Source organism: Leptonychotes weddellii, chromosome 1 (genome assembly GCF_054177405.1).
Source record: "Leptonychotes weddellii isolate Sample4059 chromosome 1, ASM5417740v2, whole genome shotgun sequence".
NCBI classification, from domain to species: domain Eukaryota; kingdom Metazoa; phylum Chordata; class Mammalia; order Carnivora; family Phocidae; genus Leptonychotes; species Leptonychotes weddellii.
Window position 1 is genome coordinate 29,177,684 of NC_138369.1, and position 19,968 is coordinate 29,197,651.

Sequence of the window (19,968 nt, forward strand, 5' to 3'; positions counted from 1 at the left end):
CACGTGCCAAAAGTGCCCAGTATGCGGAAGCAGAAGTGTATCAATTGCCCCCTTTTTTTGTGCTCGGGCCTCAGACCTTTGGAGATCACTCTCCTCTGAGCCAGCTGGCATTAAATAAACCTCCTAACCTCCAAGATCTCTGAGTGCCTCTGGATTCTTCTGTTGGGCGATCAAGTCCAGGTTCCGTAACAAACCCAGGTGCTCTGTTGCCTTTGCTCCTACACGAGAACAAGTCTGAAAGCTGACTCCCTAATGGGCACACCGAAGTGGTGGGCAGGGTTGGGGGGGGCACTGGTGATTCCAAGATGAGCTGCTCAATATTTGTTGAATAACTGAGTGAATGAATGAATACACTGAGTGAAAACCGGTACCTTCATAGAGTTATCAGAGTCCAGAGAGCTTTGTGTTCAAGCAGGACAGAATTTTTTTTTTTATTTTTCCTTCAACTGGGGCTTGCCACAGTCTTAAGAATTGAGAACACAGAAGACTGACCTGGTTCCTGTCCCTGTCATTCTCCTTTTGGGGGGAGATGCTTACATCAATGGACACCAAGTGTTTTTGGATGAGCTGCACCATGAAACAATAATGTCATTGCAAGATTTTTTTTTTTAAAGATTTCATATATTTATTTAGAGTGCCAGTCAGGGGAGAGGCAGAGAAAGAGGGAGAGAGAATCTCGAGCAGATGCCATTCTGAGTGCGGAGCCCAACTCAGGGCTTGATTTCAAGATCCCGAGATCATGACCCGAACTGAAAACAAGAGTTGGGTGCTTAACCGACTGAACCACCCAGGTGCCCCAAGATTCTTCTTTCTAAGACTAATTTATTTCAGCTTATAAGCCATGAAAAATGGAGGACCCAGAACTGAGGTAGATTCTCAAGGTCTGATGTAGGCATGAGGCCATCATTAATGGGGTTCCCAAGAAGCCCACTACCCGTGAATCTGACCTGATGTGCAACGAGTGTGATGCTCCCTTCTCTTCCTGGGACAGTCTAATTTGGAGACTTTTTCTTGATTGTAGGGATTGGCTTTAAGCAAGAGGTTGCATGCTAATGCTCTATGGCTTATATCTGATCAGTAGACATGTTTTGTTTGGCCTATAGTATTCCCCAATTTTTTAAAAAATTGATGCTATAAAGAATAGGAAGTCTTTGCATAAAAACTTGGATTTCTGGCTTTGCCTCACACATTAGAAAAGCTAGCTAGCTATACACCTGCTCAGCAGCACTGGATGACTAGTCCTGGCTGACTCCTTTCAAAAAGACATGGGTCTACAAGTCCCACTAGAGTCTCATTGACTCAACTCACTTCATTCATTTATGTGACCTGTCTGCTCCCTGCATGAAGCTTATGATCCTTGCTCTGGATCTGCACTGGCCATTACAGTGGCCACTAACCACATGTGGCTAAAAGCTTGTGTTTAAATTAATTAACATTAATAAGATTTAAAATTTAGGGGTGCCTGGGTGGCTCAGTTGGTTAAGGGGCTGCCTTTGGCTCAGGTCATGATCTCAGGGTCCTGGGATTGAGCCCCATGTCGGGCTCCCTGCTCAGCGGGGAGTCTGCTTCTCCCTCTCCTGCTCCCCCTGCTTGTGCTCTCTGTCAAAAAAAAAAAAATAAAATCTTTTTTAAAGATTAAAAAAAATAAGATTTAAAATTTAGCTTCTCAATGGCACTAGCCATACTTCAAGAGCCTCTTAGCCACAGGTTAGTGACTGCCATATTGGGCAAGATGGATCAGAACATTTCCATCACCAAATGGAGTCTCTTGAGCAGTACTACTGTAGACATGAACTATTTCAGAGTATGGCTGGTACCACTAACCCCCCACCCAATGGGTTTTACCCTGAAAATCCTATTATAGCAAGAGCAGAAGGAGGAGAAGGAGAAAAAGGAGGAGGAGGAATCATTTGTAGAGTACTTACTCTCTGTCAAGCACTGTAATAAGAACATTTCACAAATTATCTAAATTAATTGCTTATACAGTCCTATGATATAAGGGAGATAACTCCTCCTCATTCTAAACATGAAGAAACACAGGCTTAAAAGTAAAATTGCTGAAGCTCACATCATTAATATATGGTAATCTAGGATCTAAATCAAGGTCTGTTTGGTCCTAGAACTCATGTTCCTCATGATCAATTCAATAAAGCACAGTCTGTAGAAATGAATCCACAACCCCATTAAGCAGTGAGCCCACTGGAAAGCCAGAGGGGAAGGATGTGGTGTCCCTGGTCTGCTGGGATCTGCCTGAAGATTGCACCAAAATTATACAAGTAGACAACTTATATTCTTGGCCAACCCAATGGTCATTTCAGTGAAAAACAGGAAACTGTCTATTTTCACAATGACAATTATTTTTTTCATTTCTCTTTTTTAATTTAAATTCAATTAGCCAACATATAGTACATCATTAGTTTTTGATATAATGTTCAATGATTCATTAGTCGTGTATAACACCCAGTGCTCATCACATAATGTGCCTTCCTTAATGTCCATCACCCAGTTACCCCATCCCACCATTGACCTCCCTATCCACAATCCTCAGTTTGTTTCCCAGAGTCAGGAGTCTCTCATGGTTTGTCTCCCTCTCTGATTTCTTCCCATTTAGTTTTCCCTCTCTTCCCCTGTGGTCCTCCGCTGTATTCCTTATGTTCCACATATGAGGAAAACCGTATGATAATTGTCTTTCTCTGACTTCTTTCACTTAGCATAATCCCTTCCAGTTCCATTTGTTTATTTTTATTTTATTTTTAGAGAGAGAGAGAGAGCACCTGAGTGGGGATGGGCAAAGGGAGAGGGAAAGAAAGAAAATCCCAAGCAGGCTCCTTGCTGAGCACAGAGACCCACACAGACCCGAGATCAGGAGATCACAAGATCACGATTTGATCCAGTATCAGGAGTCTGATGCCCAACTGACAGGGCCACCCAGGTGCCCTTATTTTTTTCATTTCTGTAGCAATTACATTGTTGCTTCTTTTCCTTGACTGAGAATTCATAGCTGCCAATTATAAGCTGATTTTAAATATTGGGAGCTACTCCATGTATCCATCGAGAAGAGAATTTATCTTGACATTCAAATGAAATGACATTTTTTTCCTTTTTAAGGGGGTTTATTGTTAAGTGTGTTGTTCCATTCTTATTTAGAAGTATCATTTTCACAGACTGCACTTATTTAATAACATTGGAGGCCCAGAATGGAAAAAAGAAAAACACTTCAGCTTTTGTCTATTATATGGTAACAGAAATCACTGATCCCTTAGAAAGAGGGGGATGTTAGAATAATTAATTTCATTATGGGTAAGACTTTTGATATTATTTTCATATCTCTAGGCAAAATAATTATGTTCCAGGTGCACAAACATGTTTTTGTTGCTTCTGTGTATGCGTTAAAAATTATTGATTCTCTTTTTCCTGCAACTTTTTTCTATCCGATGGTTCTTTCTTCACTGGCATTGTTTTCCATTTGCATGCTTCTAAATTATTATTTCTCTTTAAAGAATTCAATACATAAAATTATATCAAGAGTTACCATTAGCTGAAGAAGAGTGAAAAAATTTTAATCAGCTAGAATTATTTTTAAAGGTAAAGGGGATATATTCATTTGGTTGGTGTCACTGTTCAATGTTCTATTGAAAATTATTTTGTAATTTCCTAAACTATAAACACTTATCAGAAACATTTTTAGGACAGGGTTTGCTTTGCCAGAGTACATAATTATCATCAGCTTTGCTTGCCAATAAAGAAGAATGCTTTCATCTGGATGAATTTATGCATAGGATGTGGATGGTAAATTCTTTTTTTGCAGGAGATTTTCATCTATAGCCTAGAGGCTGAGGGAAAGCTTTTTAAAAAAGTAGACAGAGAATTTGATTCATAAAATCTCCCATTTCAATTACAACCAACATGATGCTCGTTCTCCTACAAACTCAGTGACTGATATTGGTGATATTTTCCATTTTTTTTTATGGAGTTTTAAAATATCTCTGCTTTACCATCCAGACTCATATTTGCCAACCAATCTCCCACCAGTTTTGGTAACATTTTCTTAGGAGGAAAATACAGAACAGATGTTAATATTAAAATCTGAGAGGAAAATGATTTCTCAATGCAAATATACCCCCACTTAGTAGTAAATGTTGGGCTGAAGAACTTATTTGCTCTTTTAAGTAGCATTTGCCAAGTGCCCAGGATGTGGTCCTCAGTGTGCTCTATGGCCATGCTTATCACATTTAACGTGCATCTGAATCATGGGGGACACTATTCTCATGCAGATCTTGGTTCTGTGGATCTTGGAGATTCTCCATTTCTAATAAGTTCCCAGGTGAAGCCAATGCTGCTGGCCTAGGAATCACACACTGTGTAGCAAAACTTTTGGCATCAAAATAGAGATGAACAAAATAAAGCCTCACAATGGGCTCTTCAACAAATGGAAGAGAGCTGGGTAACTGAAGACAAGAAGAGTGGGAAGGTTCTGCTCTTGGTAATGGAGATACTATCAACTCTGGGCAGCCCAAAGAAAACTAACATTGAAAAGCAAAGGAGAACCACCAGAGGAAAACAGATACTGTAGGGGAGATGATGGGACAAAAGAAAAAAGGAGTGACATGTGGTCAGTTTCCCATTTTTTGATGGCTTTAGCCAGAGGGCAGTCCAAACTCTGCTGTGTGGGTGGACTCCAACTCCAAGAGAAAATCCTGCAATGTACTGGCTTAAAAATCAGATGTCAGAGTTCAGGTTATATACAGTAATTGGAAAGTGAGGGAAGATAGAGCGGAGGAATAAAAAGGAAGGAAGATAAAGAAAGGATAGAGATACAGAGAGGGTGCCCAAATTTGGTATGTAAACTGTCCCAATCTGTGGCTAACCTCCAAGTCACCTATGCATGAAGAAGCCTCCCAGCAACCCAGCTAAGGTTAAGAGAACTGCAAAGATTGCAGTTGCTCCTGATGGCAGGGGAGAAAAAGTTTGCAGTTTGAGTTCAACAAAGTTAACTTCCTGTTTATCAAAATAATCAATATTTTTCAAAGGAACTTGACAGAATCTAGAGACACTTTAATGTATTATCCTCAATACCTAGGATACAATCCAGATTTCCCTTGTAACATGAAGAAATAGAAAAATGTGACCTATATTCAAGAAAAAAGAGTATCAAGACCAAACTTGAGATGAACAAGGTACTGGAAACAGCAGGACGAATATTTTATAGCATCTCTTATAACTATGTTTAAGGATACAGAGGAAAATATGATAAGATAAAAAAAGATAGGAATGGCAGCAGCAAAATAATTTTAAAAAATTATAAAAAAAAAAGACCCAGTGGAAATTCTAGAAGTAAACAATATTGTATCTTAAAAATAGGGGTGCCTGGGTGACTCAGTCGGTTAAGCATTTGCCTTCGACTCAGATCCTGATCCCGGGGTCCTGAGATCGAGCCCCGCATCAGGTTCCCTGCTGCTTGGTGGGGAGCCTACTTCTCCCTCTCCCTCTGCCCCTCCCCGCCCCACCGCTCCTGCTCTCCCTCTATCTCAGATAAATAAATAAAATCTTTAAAAAAATTTAAAAAAAAGAAAATTCATTGGATGGTCTTAACAGCAGATTGAAGATGACAGAACGGTCAACCAATGTGAAGACAGACAGTATCCAATCTAAGAACTTCAAAATGTAAGCAGACTCTCAGGGATCTTTAGGACAATAGCTAAAGAAATAACATGTTTATAATTGGAATCCTAGAAGGAGAGGAGTAAGATAATAAAGCAGGGGAAAAAAAAAAACATCTGGGGAAATAATGGCCCAACTCTTTGTAAATTTGGTGAAAGGCATATATTCTTCATGAAGTCAGCTCCAAGGAACATAAATACAAGACAACCACATTTAGGCTCACCATAGTCAAACTGCTAGTTATAATGGGAGATGGCATTCCAAGTGCATGAAAGTACAGACTCTGAGTCAGAGAGGCTTGCCCTGAAGCCTGCATCTGCTGTTTAATGTCCATGTGACCTTGGGCAGATGCTAAGTACTGAGCAGATTTTTGGATCATAGAGTACTTAAGAAGTTAAGAATCAAGTGCCCTGCTGGTAGGAGTGCAACCTATGGAAAACAGTATGAAGTTTCCTCAAAAAATGAAAAATAGAATTACCAGAGGATCCAGTAATTCCACTACTGGATATTTACCTAAAGTAAATGAAAACAGCAATCCAAAAAGATATATGCATCCCTATGTTTACTGCAGCATTATTTACAATAGCCACAATATGGAAGCAATTCAAGTGTTTATCCATAGAGGAATGGATAAAAAAGATGTGATATATATTTAAACACACACACACACACACACACACACACACAGGAATATTAGTCATAAAGGAATGAAATCTTGCTATTTACAGCAACATGGTTGGACTAGAGAGTATAATGCTAAATGAAATAATTCACACAGAGAATGGCAAATACCATACGATTTCACTCAAGTGTGAAATTTAAGAAACAAAACAAACAAGCAAAAAAAAAAAAAGACAAACAAAAAACCCAGATTCTTTTTTTTTTTTTTTAAAGATTTTATTTATTTATCTGACAGAGACATAGTGAAAGAGGGAACACCAGCAGGGGGAGTGGGAGAGGGAGAAGCAGACTCCCAGCAGAGCAGGGAGCCCGATGCAAGGCTTGATCCCAGGACCCTGGGATCATGACCTGAGCTGAAGGCAGATGCTTAATGACTGAGCCACCGAGGTGCCCCCCAAAACCCAAACTCTTAAAAGTAAGAGAACAAACTGGTGGTTGCCAGATGGGAGGTGGATGGGGGGATGGGTGAAGGGGATTAAGAATCCATTCCTCATGATGAGCACTGAGTAATGTACAGAATTGTTGAATAATTATATTGTACACCTGAAGCTAATATAACACTGTATGTTAATTATATTTTAATTAGAAAAGAAAAACAACCATTAGAAGGATGTGGAAGAGAGAATGGGAATTTGGGATTAAAAAAAAGGTAGAAATCAGGGGGAGAGTGGTTAACATATACTTGCTGTTAACTCTGGATTCAAAGACTGACCCAGCATATACTTATTGACCACGTGCTGGTAGGTTCTCTCCTGCCTAAACTGGTATAAGTTACCCCATGGGCAGCTGAAGATCACCAGGGACAAGTGTCTCCATGAAAGTGACATTATTTCATAATATATTTTCTCTCACACCAACCATGACTTGCAATGATCATCTCTATTTGTGATGTAGCAAAACAAGAGTGGAGTGATGATATTTCTGAAAGAGTAATTGATGGTTTCCCCCTAGCCTTTCCTGCTTTGCTTTTGTCCTTGATTTCTTTCATCTATCAAGTTGCAGTGAGGCCACTTGGGGCTCATTGATGCAGGGAAGGGACATGTTCTCTGGAAGGCAGAGAAAAAAGTGGTTCCTTTCAGGTTTTGAGATTTAAAAGCCTGAGTCTTGAGACAAAGGGCAATTCAGGGCCCAGTTCACAGATTTGGGAGACCACATGATCATTTAAGAGCAAGACTTTTAAACCTTCAGTCTAGAAAATAATTTTGTGCTAAAGTGAAAAAGATTTTGTAGGGGAAAAAAATGAAATCTTGGAAATGGCAGGTCTTGGCATGTCCTATCATCTCCATTGTTATCACCTTAAGTCTGAGCAATCATAATGTCTTGTTAGTTTATTGTGATAGCTTTTCCCAACAGGGGTACCTGCTTCTGCTCTTGACCCTCATCTCCACCAGGCCAATCTGCATTCAGCAGAACAAAGGGTTTCCTGTTGTAACCTATGCCCTATCAGGCCAATTTCTCTGCTCACAACCCTGCAAAGGCTCCCCATGGTACTCTTAATCAAAGGCAAGAAGACCTATGCAAGGATTGCAAGACTCTACACACATATCCTAGTCCCCTTCTGATGACATTCCTTTCCACTTACACTAGCCTTCTTCTTGTTGCCTGAATATGTCGGGCATACTACTGTCTTCAGTATATTGGGATATTCTTCTCCCTGATAACTACATGGCTCACCTCCTTCAGGTTCTTACTCAAATATCACATCCTCAATAGGTCTGCCTTGAGACCATTCCCAACCTATTGCTCTTACTGTGTTTTGTTCTTTTTCGATTGCACTTTTAATATATACTTTTTGTTTTTAGTATATAGATAATTTACTTAGTCTTTTTTTTTTTTTTGCTATTATTTATTGTCTGCCTGCCCTTTTAGAATGACAGAAGGGATCTTTGTTTTGTTCATTCGTGTATCTAAAGAGCCTAGCACAGTGCCTGCTATTTGATAAAAGCTCAATAAATAATGAATGCATCCAGAACCTCTTCACTTGGTCTGGGGTGAGTCCTAGGGAGGGAAAGCAGGATGGGCAGGTAGGATTGGGGGATGTATGAACAGACGTATGTCCTTTCCCAGCCAGGACATTGTATTAACAGCATATCCTAGAGAAGAAATGCAGTGTCTAGGTTGGGAGTGTTTGATGTCGCTACACGGAGTTTCTGTAAATATCTGTGAGCCCAAGAAGGACTGAAGGGGCAGAGGGCTTTGAATGGTACCTAGAGAGTTTCCCATATGTGGAGCAGGAGTAGCAAAGTGATTGCAGCAATAGTGGGGAGAACTGCAAGACCCAAAGGAAACTTTTAAATGCAATAAGGGGTAAGTTGTACATCGGTTGATGTCTGTTGGGCTGGAGGTTCGTGATGGCCTTATTTTGTGTGCATGGAGCCCTGGCTGGGAGGCTGAACTTAGCTAGGACTATTGCAAGGACCTCCTCCACATGGCTCCTCCAGCATGCTCAAGGGGAATTGGACTGTTTCATGGTGACTTTAGGCTCCAAGAGTGAGTGTTGCAAGAGAGAGGATGTAGAGCTACCAGTCTCTTCAGGACCAGGCTCTCAGACAGGCACAGCCAAACTTTCACCAAATTCTCATGGCCCACGCAGTCACAGAGTCCAGCCAGGCTCAAGGGAGAGGAGATTCTCCCCTCTAGATAGGAGAATTATCAAACATTTTGGGCCATCTTTAATTTTCCATCAAGTGAAATCAGCAAAATGTTATCAAAAAATAAGATCCCAGTAAATACTATTTCATAGAATGACATCTACCTTCCCTAATGCTACCAAGGCATGGGAAGAATGTCATCTTCACAGGAAACATAATACATTTTAATTTCCTAACCAACAAGTAAGCCAAATATTTTGTTGTTCCACACTCTACTGTCATTCTTGACAACTGCCAGTGGGGTAGAAACAAAGTAGAATTAATTTGGTTTCTGATAGAAATTGGGAAGAAAAAGATAAAGAAAAAAAAATTGGGCGAAAAGGTTGCACAAGAAGGAGGACAGAACAAAGCCATTTATTTCAAAGGAAAGAGAAACTGAGTTGTCATCTGCAGAAAGACAGGGAAGGCAGCTAACTCATAGGAGGGGACAAACACTGGTAGGAAGCAGTAGAGATGGAAAAATAATTTCAAAGTCAGCTGAGTGTGGCAAAAGAAGAAATCAGGGCAAATGTGTGCTTCAAGCCTAAGAGCAAAAATAAGATCAAACTTTGGTTCTAAAGATTCCAATAGAATTCAGAATTCTTTATTAGGAATTCAGAGGGTAGGGGAGAATAAATTACTGCAAAACATACAACTAAGACTTGAGCAATGTTCCTTTCAGTGTGACTGAGTAGGAGAAATGTTCCATTTTACAAGAGCAGTTATAATTATTATGTATCTACACTCGAGAACGACAACACAGAAGCACTAGGTTTCCAATCCAACTTTGAAATACAGAAATGAAAGGACCAAATGCAAACAAACAACACCCACCCCCTAAACACTCCACCCATATTTTGTGCAGGCTCCCTTTAAAGTCTGTCCTCACCGACTTTCACCCACTGTGAAAAAATGAGAAAAAAAAAAAATCTATTTTCTGTCTGCCCTGTGGCAAGAGAGCAGTCGCTGTTGCATTTCCTTGTAGATGGAAGTGTTTTGTTCTCTGGTGCTCCTGAATGTGCCTTAGAGCTGCGAAGCCTCAGGAAGTTGAGACAAAAGGACTTTGCCTCTGAAATGGTGGCTGACACACAGTAGGGCCGATGCAATTCATCTAGGAGCAGTGGGGTGGAGGCAGCAGCGGGAACAGCCCCAGAGAGGACAAACCATAAACAGACAGGCAGTGAGAATGAAAATACATCCTGTTTTCAGAAGGGCTCTGAAAAGACGACCTGAGTTGGGCGGATATATTCGTTTCAGGAACAAGACACTGCCTGAAATAATCAATGAATGTATTCCTATGTATATAATTCTGTTCTCACCCCAATTTTCTCCCTTCCCCCACCGCAGTCCCTTGATATATTCCCTTGGATCAATCTTCGATCTCAGTGTTTTAAAAACTTTTAAGAAGCTGGGTTTTTCCCCTTCAAACGAAGAGTTTGTGTCTTTTTGATTTAAAGTAGAAAGCACTAGTACTGTCTACTGCAATCCAAGCCTGTAGCGTACAATCTGACAGGTCAAAGGCAAGAGAAGAAAGAAAAGGCAGTGAATGCACATATGGAGGGAGGGGACTGGATGTCACAGCAACAGCATTGTGGCTTGGACACAAAAGGAGGATTTGGAGAAATGAGAAGGCCCCCAATAAATCTACATGCAAGTAATTTACTAAGTGGTGATCTGCAGCCCAAAGAGCTCACTGTGACTCCTGCCATTCCAGAAAGAATACATTTCTCAGCTACCATCTGTATTGGTCTCCAGTATTCCAGTTGGAGCCTGGACTGTGGTTAAATCCAGATGGAAACTCATCGATTTTGTGGTAGCAAAAAACAGTTCTGTTTCATATGACTGATTCTTTGGGGGCAGACCCGTGACAATGATGGCTTTTTTGAAAGACACTGTTGTGAATCAGGCAGATGACTAAATCAGGCAAATATAAGGAATGGCCTTGTAAATAGAGCTTCTGTACTGACAACCTTCTTCATAAAATACTGTATTTTTATAGGCATGAACTGATTCCATGACTCTGTATAAAGATTATCTTTGTAGGACTTGCATAGTACATGTACTTGATTCTCATGACTATCATTTACTATAAGCAAGCAGGGTAAGTAAGGGAAGGGGAGGAGCATTAGACTAACAGGAGAAAATATGATATGGGGCTTCAAAGAATTAGAGAATGTTGATGTTGGGGAAAAGTGGTCATAGGGCTTATGTAGCTCAATCTAACATTACTGAAGACCAGCGATGGTTATTTATTTTCCTAATGTTACACATATAATAAGTGTTGGAGCCAAGATTTGAATCTGGGTCCTCTGACTCCAAATCCAATGCTCTTAGACTATCTTAATATTTTAGCCCCAAAAGTTATATGATATTGGCTGCTTATATTCTGTTAATTGGGCTAAGTAACTACAAGACTCCACAACAGACCAACTCTGAAATCTCGGGGCTTCAGCAAACAAAATTTATGTGAAGTCAAGTGCAGGTAAGTGGGGGCTCCCTCAGTCCAGGGAACTAGAGGACCAGACTCTCTTCAACCTGAACCACCTCCATATCACAGGAAGCTTTAGGTCACTACATTAGTGAAAAAAAGAATATGGATTATCATACCAGTTCTTAATGCCTCAGCCTGGAAGTTTTATGTATTACTTCCATTCACATTTCATTGGCTAGAACTAACTATAGGGCTTCATCTAAATCAAATGGTTTTGGAAAGTATAATCCCCCCATGTGCCCAGGAAGGAGATGAGAAATGGGTGAATACTTTTAACCTCTCTCACATGTGCATACCCGATTTTCAAGCAGCACAAAATAGAACAATATTACTAAACGAAGTATGGAGATTTTCTGCACGATCAGGAGGTAAGAATAACACAATTACTCTTTCCACTAAACTCTTACTAAAATATGAAGACCTGGCAAGAAATACTGAGGCCTTATGAATTCATTTCTTTTAGTACAGGCATTCTAAATCCCCAAGTCAGACTTCGCAAATATTATGATCCAAAATATTGGCCACCTGCTTTGTCTATACAATTTTACAGATCACAATTTGAAATTGCATCTCTCTTTCCAGGGCATTTTGTAGCTTTCAGTTGGCCCCATGTCACAGGGAGCAGTGTCTCCAATAAAATGGATACAAATATTTGTGAAGCTCATCTACGGCTGCTCCAAAGCCAGGCCAGAGCCAGGCCCCAGAGATCCTGTGCTTTGCTGGCACATGGCAGGTCCTACCAACATGGTCCAGGGAGCCCCTGGAGACTTTCCAACTCTAGGAAACTGCAGAGGTTAGCCATGGACTGTCACAATGAGTCATCTGCTTCTTGCTTTCCTATTTGTAGTTTTTAAGACAGTGTTTGTCACCTCTTCACCCACTTTGTCGAAGGGAACACTGTAGTTTTGGTTTACCAAATACTAGAATAATAGGAACCTAACCTTTCTGATACAAATGTTTTTTGAGTTGGTTGTGATACTGAAGACCTTCTCTCTCTCTCTCTCTCTCACACACATACACACATATACACTCTAAACTTCTTTAGACTGGAGCTTTTCAATCCTCAGTGTGCAAACACCTGGGGACCTTGGTTAAATACAGATTCTGATCTAGAAAATCTGGGATGGGTCCTGCAACTGTCTTTCCAACAAGCTCGACGATGATGTCAATGCTATGGATCCCTCCAGTGGATCGCCTGGGATTCCTTTTACCAAGTTCAGTGTGTCCATTCCCCACTGGTTACCTGTTCTGCTGTTAAGGTCTCTGAAGGATTGCCCCTACGCTATTGTTTATGTCTGCCTATCCCCATTCTCTGCAATGTTTACCCAGTGGCTCACAGGTATGGAGAAACAAAAGTGGGACAAACCCTGGGTGCAATTTCTGCTTCAGAGCTCCTCAGCAGAGTGGGATGAGGCTGAAGTTAGACTTCACCTGAAACCACATCCTATCCTATCCTGCTTTCTCTTCTTCCTTAAAGGTTTTCTTCACAGAGCACTGCCTTGAACAACCCCATCTTAGGCTCTGCTTCCAGGAAACCCACTTAAGGCCTTTGCAAGCCACGCTTTGAGAAGCCAGTCTAGAGTGTTCTAGAATTAGCTGAAACAAGGTGTTGACTTGGGATCACACAGATTGGGTTTTAAAAATTTAACCAACACTTTTTTAGCTTCTTGGGTAGAAGAGATGAGGGGTCAAAACTGGTGTCACTGATGATTGGCCAATTAAAGACATCATGGCAACTAAGAACTTCCATAGGCTCACGTTTACGAAGTGTGACTGTTTGGCGCTTCATGGATATTTAATGTCTACTTGGTCCTTCCACCCCTTTCCATCTATGTTCAGCACCTACATGCTGGACTTACATTTTCTATATCTGATGCAGGTCATATGATACACATTTCTAATCTTGATTTCAGCTATCTTTTTTACTTGCCTCCTTTCTTTCCCATAGTAGGATTGAATGTACTTAAATGATACGAGCACAATGAAGGACAATTAACATGGACAAATTAGTTTATAACAAAGATGATGGCAAAAAACGAGGTTATAAGATTTGAAAATGGGATAGTGAGACAACCTGGGGATTAGAGAATGGAAACATCTACCACTCTAAGGATGATGGACGAAGTAAGGGGATGCCTTGTTTCCAGGATCCAGGAACCAACCTAGACCATGGAGGAGATGATTTCTGAAGCAGAGAGGCAGGGAGAGAGAGAGAGAGAGAGAGGGGCATCCTGGCATCTCCCTTTACCCTATATTCTTTCTTGTCAGTGCCTGACATGGGCTAATAGAGCCAGAGGTCAGTAGGCAAGGGAGCCTGAAGAATGTAATTTGCAGGGGCGCCTGGGTGGCCCAGTCATTAAGTGTTTGCCTTCGGCTCAGGTCATGATCCCAGGATCCTGGGATCGAGCCCCGCATTGGGATCCCTGCTCGGCGGGAAGCCTGCTTCTCCATCTCCCACTCCCCCTGCTTGTGTTCCCTCTCTCGCTGTCTCTCTCTCTCTCTCTGTCAAAATAAATAAATAAAATTTAAAAAAAAAAAAAAAGAATGTAATTTGCAGAGGCAGGCCCCAACAATACAAAGCAGAGCAAAAGAAGCATGGTGAATGAGGACCTGCATAGTAACCCAGTTAAGGTTACTGGCAGTGACAAGGTAAGGCCTACTGAACAAGGAAACCCAAGGAAACCCTAGCCTCTCTAGCTTGCAACCTAAGTGTAGAACCACTAAGCTAAGAAGTCAATGAATAGAGCTAATGGTCTATTATATAATGATAGAATAATTATTTAAAGCCAACTGAGTTCTGCTCTATGTGTCAGAGTAGACCCATTGACATCTAAGATTTTTATCACCTTGTGATTTACTTCCAAGATTCTGGGTTGAAGAAAAATGTACCCTCAAAAACTAAAGGAGATTTTATTTTAAAGATTTTATTTATTTATTTGAGAGAGAGAGAGAGAGAGACAGAGATAGCGAGAGAGAGCACAGGTGGGGAGGAGAGGGAGAAGCAGGCTCCCTGCTGAGCAGGGACCCCCCCGACGTGGGACTTGATCCCAGGACCCTGAGATCATGACCTGAGCCAAAGACAGACACTTAACTGACTGAGCCACCCAGGTGCTCTGTCTAAAAGAGATTTTAAAAGCTGAGTCATATGTTCATTATGGCGAACACTTTTAAAACTAAGAAGTAATCACAATTTTGAGAAGAGATCATTCAAAGAAACTAAATCCTAGAGGAGAAAGAAAAAGTTTGGTTGTATTTACTAAGAGAATAATTCCAATATTAGCTACAGGTAAAATATTTCTTGCATTTAATGATTTTGTAGCAATTGGCTAAGGAGAGAAGAGGAAATTCGTATCTGTGGTGAGAATGGCTTTACTTAAATCAAAGAAACCAAAATAATGACAGTAATGATTTCCTGAATATATCCTATGTATCAAGAGCTGTGCCAATTGCTCTAGAGTAGAGTGTCTCAACTACTACATTTTCAACATTTGGGGCTGGATGATTCCTTATAAAGAGAGCTGTCCTGTGCATTGTAAAATGGTTAGCATCATCCCTGACCTTGACCTACTTGATGCACTCCACCCCCAGCTGTGACAATCAAAAAGTGTCTCCAGACATTGCAAAATGCTCCCAACCCCCACCTCTCTAGGAGTGGGTGGGCAAAATCCATCCCGGTTAGAACCACTGCTCTGGAGGCATCAACCTGTAATTACGCCCAGGGCACCAAAGAACAAAATGAGGCTTACCGAGGTTAAATGAACTTGCCCAGCCTCATGCAGATAGTGAGTGGTGCAAGCAGGATTCGAACCCAGACCCAACTCTAAACCTGCTACTTAATCTCAACATTGAGCCGCCTTCTTCTGTTTTACTCTTTTCTTCGGATTTTCTGAGAAGTAATTGGGAATATATTTTTTAATCTGGAGAAAAATATCAGGAGAGGAAACAGTCATTTTTGATCTGAATCTACAGCAAGAGATTAATTGGATTTCTGATGCGATGGTGGTTTTACACTGCTTAGATCACAGAAATTCGGAAGCCTGGGAGCTCATCTGCATCAGAAAATGCTATTGTGGACATGCAAGCCCTCAACAACAGCATCTGACGGCACCCGGATCATTTTAGCTGAAGAAACAATGTGCTGCAAAGCCTCCCTGCTTTCTGGGGGCTGTGGTTCTTGTTGAATCTCCTTTCTCTGTAATATTGTACCACTGCAGTAAATGATCAATTTCAACTTCATGCAGCCAAGGTCAGGTGCGAAGGAACAACAGGCTCTCTACTAAACCATGTAGGAATGATTTATTGCTTTTCCAGAAGAGGATTCTTGACATTTTGAAAATGTAATGTAGTGCAAGAATAATTAAGCCAAAGGTAGACTGCTGCAAAATTGATGGGCATTGTCAGAGAAGCCTGATTAGTTCAAGATGCTTCAAGAACTGATTTTGCCAGCTATGAATTAAAGGTTAGTAATTAAACTTATGGGCCATGGCCACTGTCTTCAGGTGGCATTTCACATAGGAGTACTTGTGTTTTGAGAAGGCAGGCAAATAAAGCAAACAGCAGTTGCCTCTTTACTAACAGTCTTTGCTTAAAATGTCTCTTCAGAGGGAAAGGAAAAATAATATTGAGCCAAACTTGTCTGGAAGTCAAGGTATTACTTATTATATTCAATAATGTTTTTGAAAAGCAAGCTCTAACTACCTTCCAAATGGCAAATCAAAGTGAGAGAGATAAGTTTAATAAAAGGTATTCACATCCATCATATTTATCTACCAGTGGGCTCTGTGTGAAGGAATATTTAGTTATGAGTTATCTCTTGTTTTCTCCATCCAGCCAGGCACCAACTTTCTGAAAACTGCCCTTTCCCTCCCCCTTCCCCATCCTTCCATCCAAATAGACATATTCAAAGATGCACAGCCCATCTAGAGCATTCAGAATCCTTCTGTAGGGATTTTTTTCCCATTCAATGTTTTTTCATAGATTCATAGACTGTACAACCATCACCATAATTTTAAAACATTTTTTCACCCCCCAAAAAAGCCCATACCCATTATCCACCACTCTTCTCCTTTTCTTCCTCTTCCTCCTCTACCCCAGGCCTAGCCAATTGCTATTGTACTTTCTGTCTCTGCAGATTTGCCTATTCTAGACATTTCATGTAAATGTAGACATTCAATATGTGGTCTTTGGGGACTGCTGTGCTTCAGTCAGCATGGTTTTGAGGTTCATTCAGGAGGTAGCATACAATAGTATTTCATGCTTTTTGTGGCTGAATAAGATTCCACTGCACAGATACATCGTATCTTCTCTGCCCGTTCCTCAGTTGATGGACATTGGGCTTGTTTCCACTTTGGGGCTATTGTAAATAATGCTGCTCACTATGAACATTCATGTATAAGTTTTCATGTGGATGCATGTTTTTATTTGTCCTGGGTGTATACCTAAGAAGTAATATTGGTGGGTTCTATGTTTTGAGGAAGTGCCAAACTGTTTTCCTAAGTGGCTGCACCATTTTCCACTCCCATTGACAATAAAGGAGGGTTCTAATTTCTCCACATCCTTGCTGACACTTGTGAGTATCCATCTTTTTTATTTTAGCCATCCTAGTTGGTGTGAAGTGGCTTCTTATTCTGGTATTGCTTTGCATTTCCTTAATAACTAATGAGGCTGACTATCTTTTCATGTGCTTCTTGGCCATTTGCCTATCTTCGAAAATAAATGTCTATTTTAATCCTTTGCCTGTTTTTTGATTGGGTCTTTTTATTTTTGAGTTATAAGAGTTATTTATTTTTAAAAAAGGTTATTTATATATTCTTGATACAAGTCTCTTATCAGATATATGTAATTTGAAAACAATTTCATTCTTCAGTTTGTCTTTTCACTTTCTTTCAGCAGAAAAGTTTACATTTTGATTTAGTCCAATTTATCTATTTTTTTTTTTTTTGGTCACGTAATGCTTTTTGTATTTCATGAAGCAACTATTGCCTAATTCAGGCCTGCAAAGATACACTCATATACTCATGTATTTTCTGGTAAGAGTTTCGTAGTTCTGCCTCTTACACTTAGGTCTATGATCTATTTTGAGTTAAAACTTTTTAGGATTTTTTATTTATTTATTTGAAAGAGAGAGACAGAGATAGTGAGAGAGAGCATGAGCAGGGAGGGGAGCGAGAAGCAGGCTCCCCACTGACCAGGGAACCTGATGTGAGGCTCCATCCCAGGACTCTGGGATCATGACCTGAGCCAAAGGCAGATGCTTAACCGACTGAGCCACCCAGGTGCCCCTCTTTTGAGTTAATTTTTGAGGTAGGGGTCCGAATTCCATTTTCGGATATGTTGGTGTTCCAGTACCATTTGTTGAAAACACTATTTCCCAGTGAAATTATTTTGGCACCTTGTAGAAAGTCAACTGATTGTAAATGTACAGGTTTACTTCTGGATTCTCAATTCTATTCCATTGAAGTGCATGTCTACCTTGCGCCAGTACCACACTGTCCTGATTATTATAGTTTTATAGTAAATTTTGAAATCAGGAAGTGTAGTCCTCTAACTTTGTTCTCCTATTTCAAGATTGTTTGGGCTATACTGGGTCAGTTGCATTTCCATATGAATTTTAGAATAAGCTTGTCAATTTCTGCAAAGATGGCATCAGGGATTTTGACAGGGATTGTGCTGAATCTGCAGATCCACTTGAAACTATTGCCAACTTAGCAAATATCAAGTCTTTGGATCTATAAAGACTTGGAGGAAGATGGCATGTCTTTCCATTTATTTAGATCTTCTTGAATTACTTTCAATGTTTTGTAATTTCTAGAGGATATATTTGTATATCTTTTGTTAAATTTATTCCTGAGTATTTTACTTTTTGATGCAATTGTAAATGGCATCTTGGGAATTTAAATAAGGATTAAGCAATCCCAGGCTCTGTTTGTCCAGTGTTTTGAATGGCAGAAATGTAAATCTAGCTAATGTTGGAAGCTGTTTTCTGCTTTAATATAGTCTTAAAACAAACATGAAATGAGAGATGGAAAAGACTCCCAGGATTTCTACTGGTACTGGAGGTTCTAATTTTAGCTCAGTTTTTAGGCCAGCTACATCCCTATCCTTTATGACAATCCTTTGCTTTTGCTTGAACTACCTCTAGTGCATTTCTGTCTGCTATGCTCAACTAAAAACCCAACTAATACAGAAAGCAGAAAACAGAACTTGCTCTTGTTAGGGAAGAAATGGGTTGCTTCAATATCATCTCCATCTCTCAGCCCTCAGTTAATTGCTCATTTTTATCTCAAGTGAAATAAACAACATAATATTTTAATGGTCATCATTTATCCTGTGAAATTACCCAGCCACATTAAGTTTTTTGGCACTCTTACTGTGTTAAACTACCCAAATTATAACAGAAGTGACTAAGCTATGAGAACTGACATTAGATTTATATAATTGAGCACAGGGTATTAAACCTGTAATACCTCTGTTGGACAGATAGCTTCCCAGAATGTGAGCGTTTTTGGAAATTAGCAATATAAAGTGAACTGGTTTTAGAAATTTTTTAGCAAAGTCATACATCTAAATCCTCTGGTGCTATCTGGGCTCTAGAACCAATAATTCCCAAACCTGATTTTGATACATGTTTGTCACCAATTATCTCAAGGGATATTATGAAATTTTCAAAACACATCTGAGTACACTTTAATTATTTTAATATACATTTGTAATGTATAGATAATACTTTGGGGTATATCATGTAAATGCTAACTCCTGACATGTGCATCATAAATCCAGAACGATACCAGTCCAGCCAATGGATTTTATAACAGCTCAAAAAAGTCTGCATCTTACAGCTAGTGAACGTTTCAAATCTCCATTAATAAAGCTACATCTGATAGTATTTAAGATTATACAGACCACTCTTTGATATAGTACTCTTCTTTCTATAAAATTATTCTAAGGAAATTATCAGAGATATGAACTGAGCATGTTCAATACTGCATTACCAATAATATAAAAAGGAGAGAGAGACTTGGGGCACCTGGGTGGCTCAGTTGGCTAAGCGTCTGACTCTTGATCTCAGCTCAGGTCTTGATCTCAGGGTTGTGAGTTCAAGCCCCCTATCACGCTCCATGCTGGGCATGAAGCCTACTTAAAAAATGTAGAGAGAGACTAAAAGTATAATAGATATTACATGTATTAATTTTAGTTCATTCACATGATAGATTATTAAAGAACCATTAAGAGTCATGTTAATGACTTTTAATAACTTGGAAAAGCTTTATCAATACAGTAAGTGGGAAAAAAGTAGCATTACATAATATTCCATCTTGGTAAAATAAAATTTCCCAATAATAAAATGTCCCAATATTTATGCACAGAAGAAAAACCTAGATAGATAACAAATTATAGGAAGGTTATTTTATTCTTGTGCTCTTTTATATTTTTTTACACAGCATTTATTACCATTCTCATAAGAAAAAGTGAATGCTATCCCCCAAATTTAGTTTTTAAAAAGTG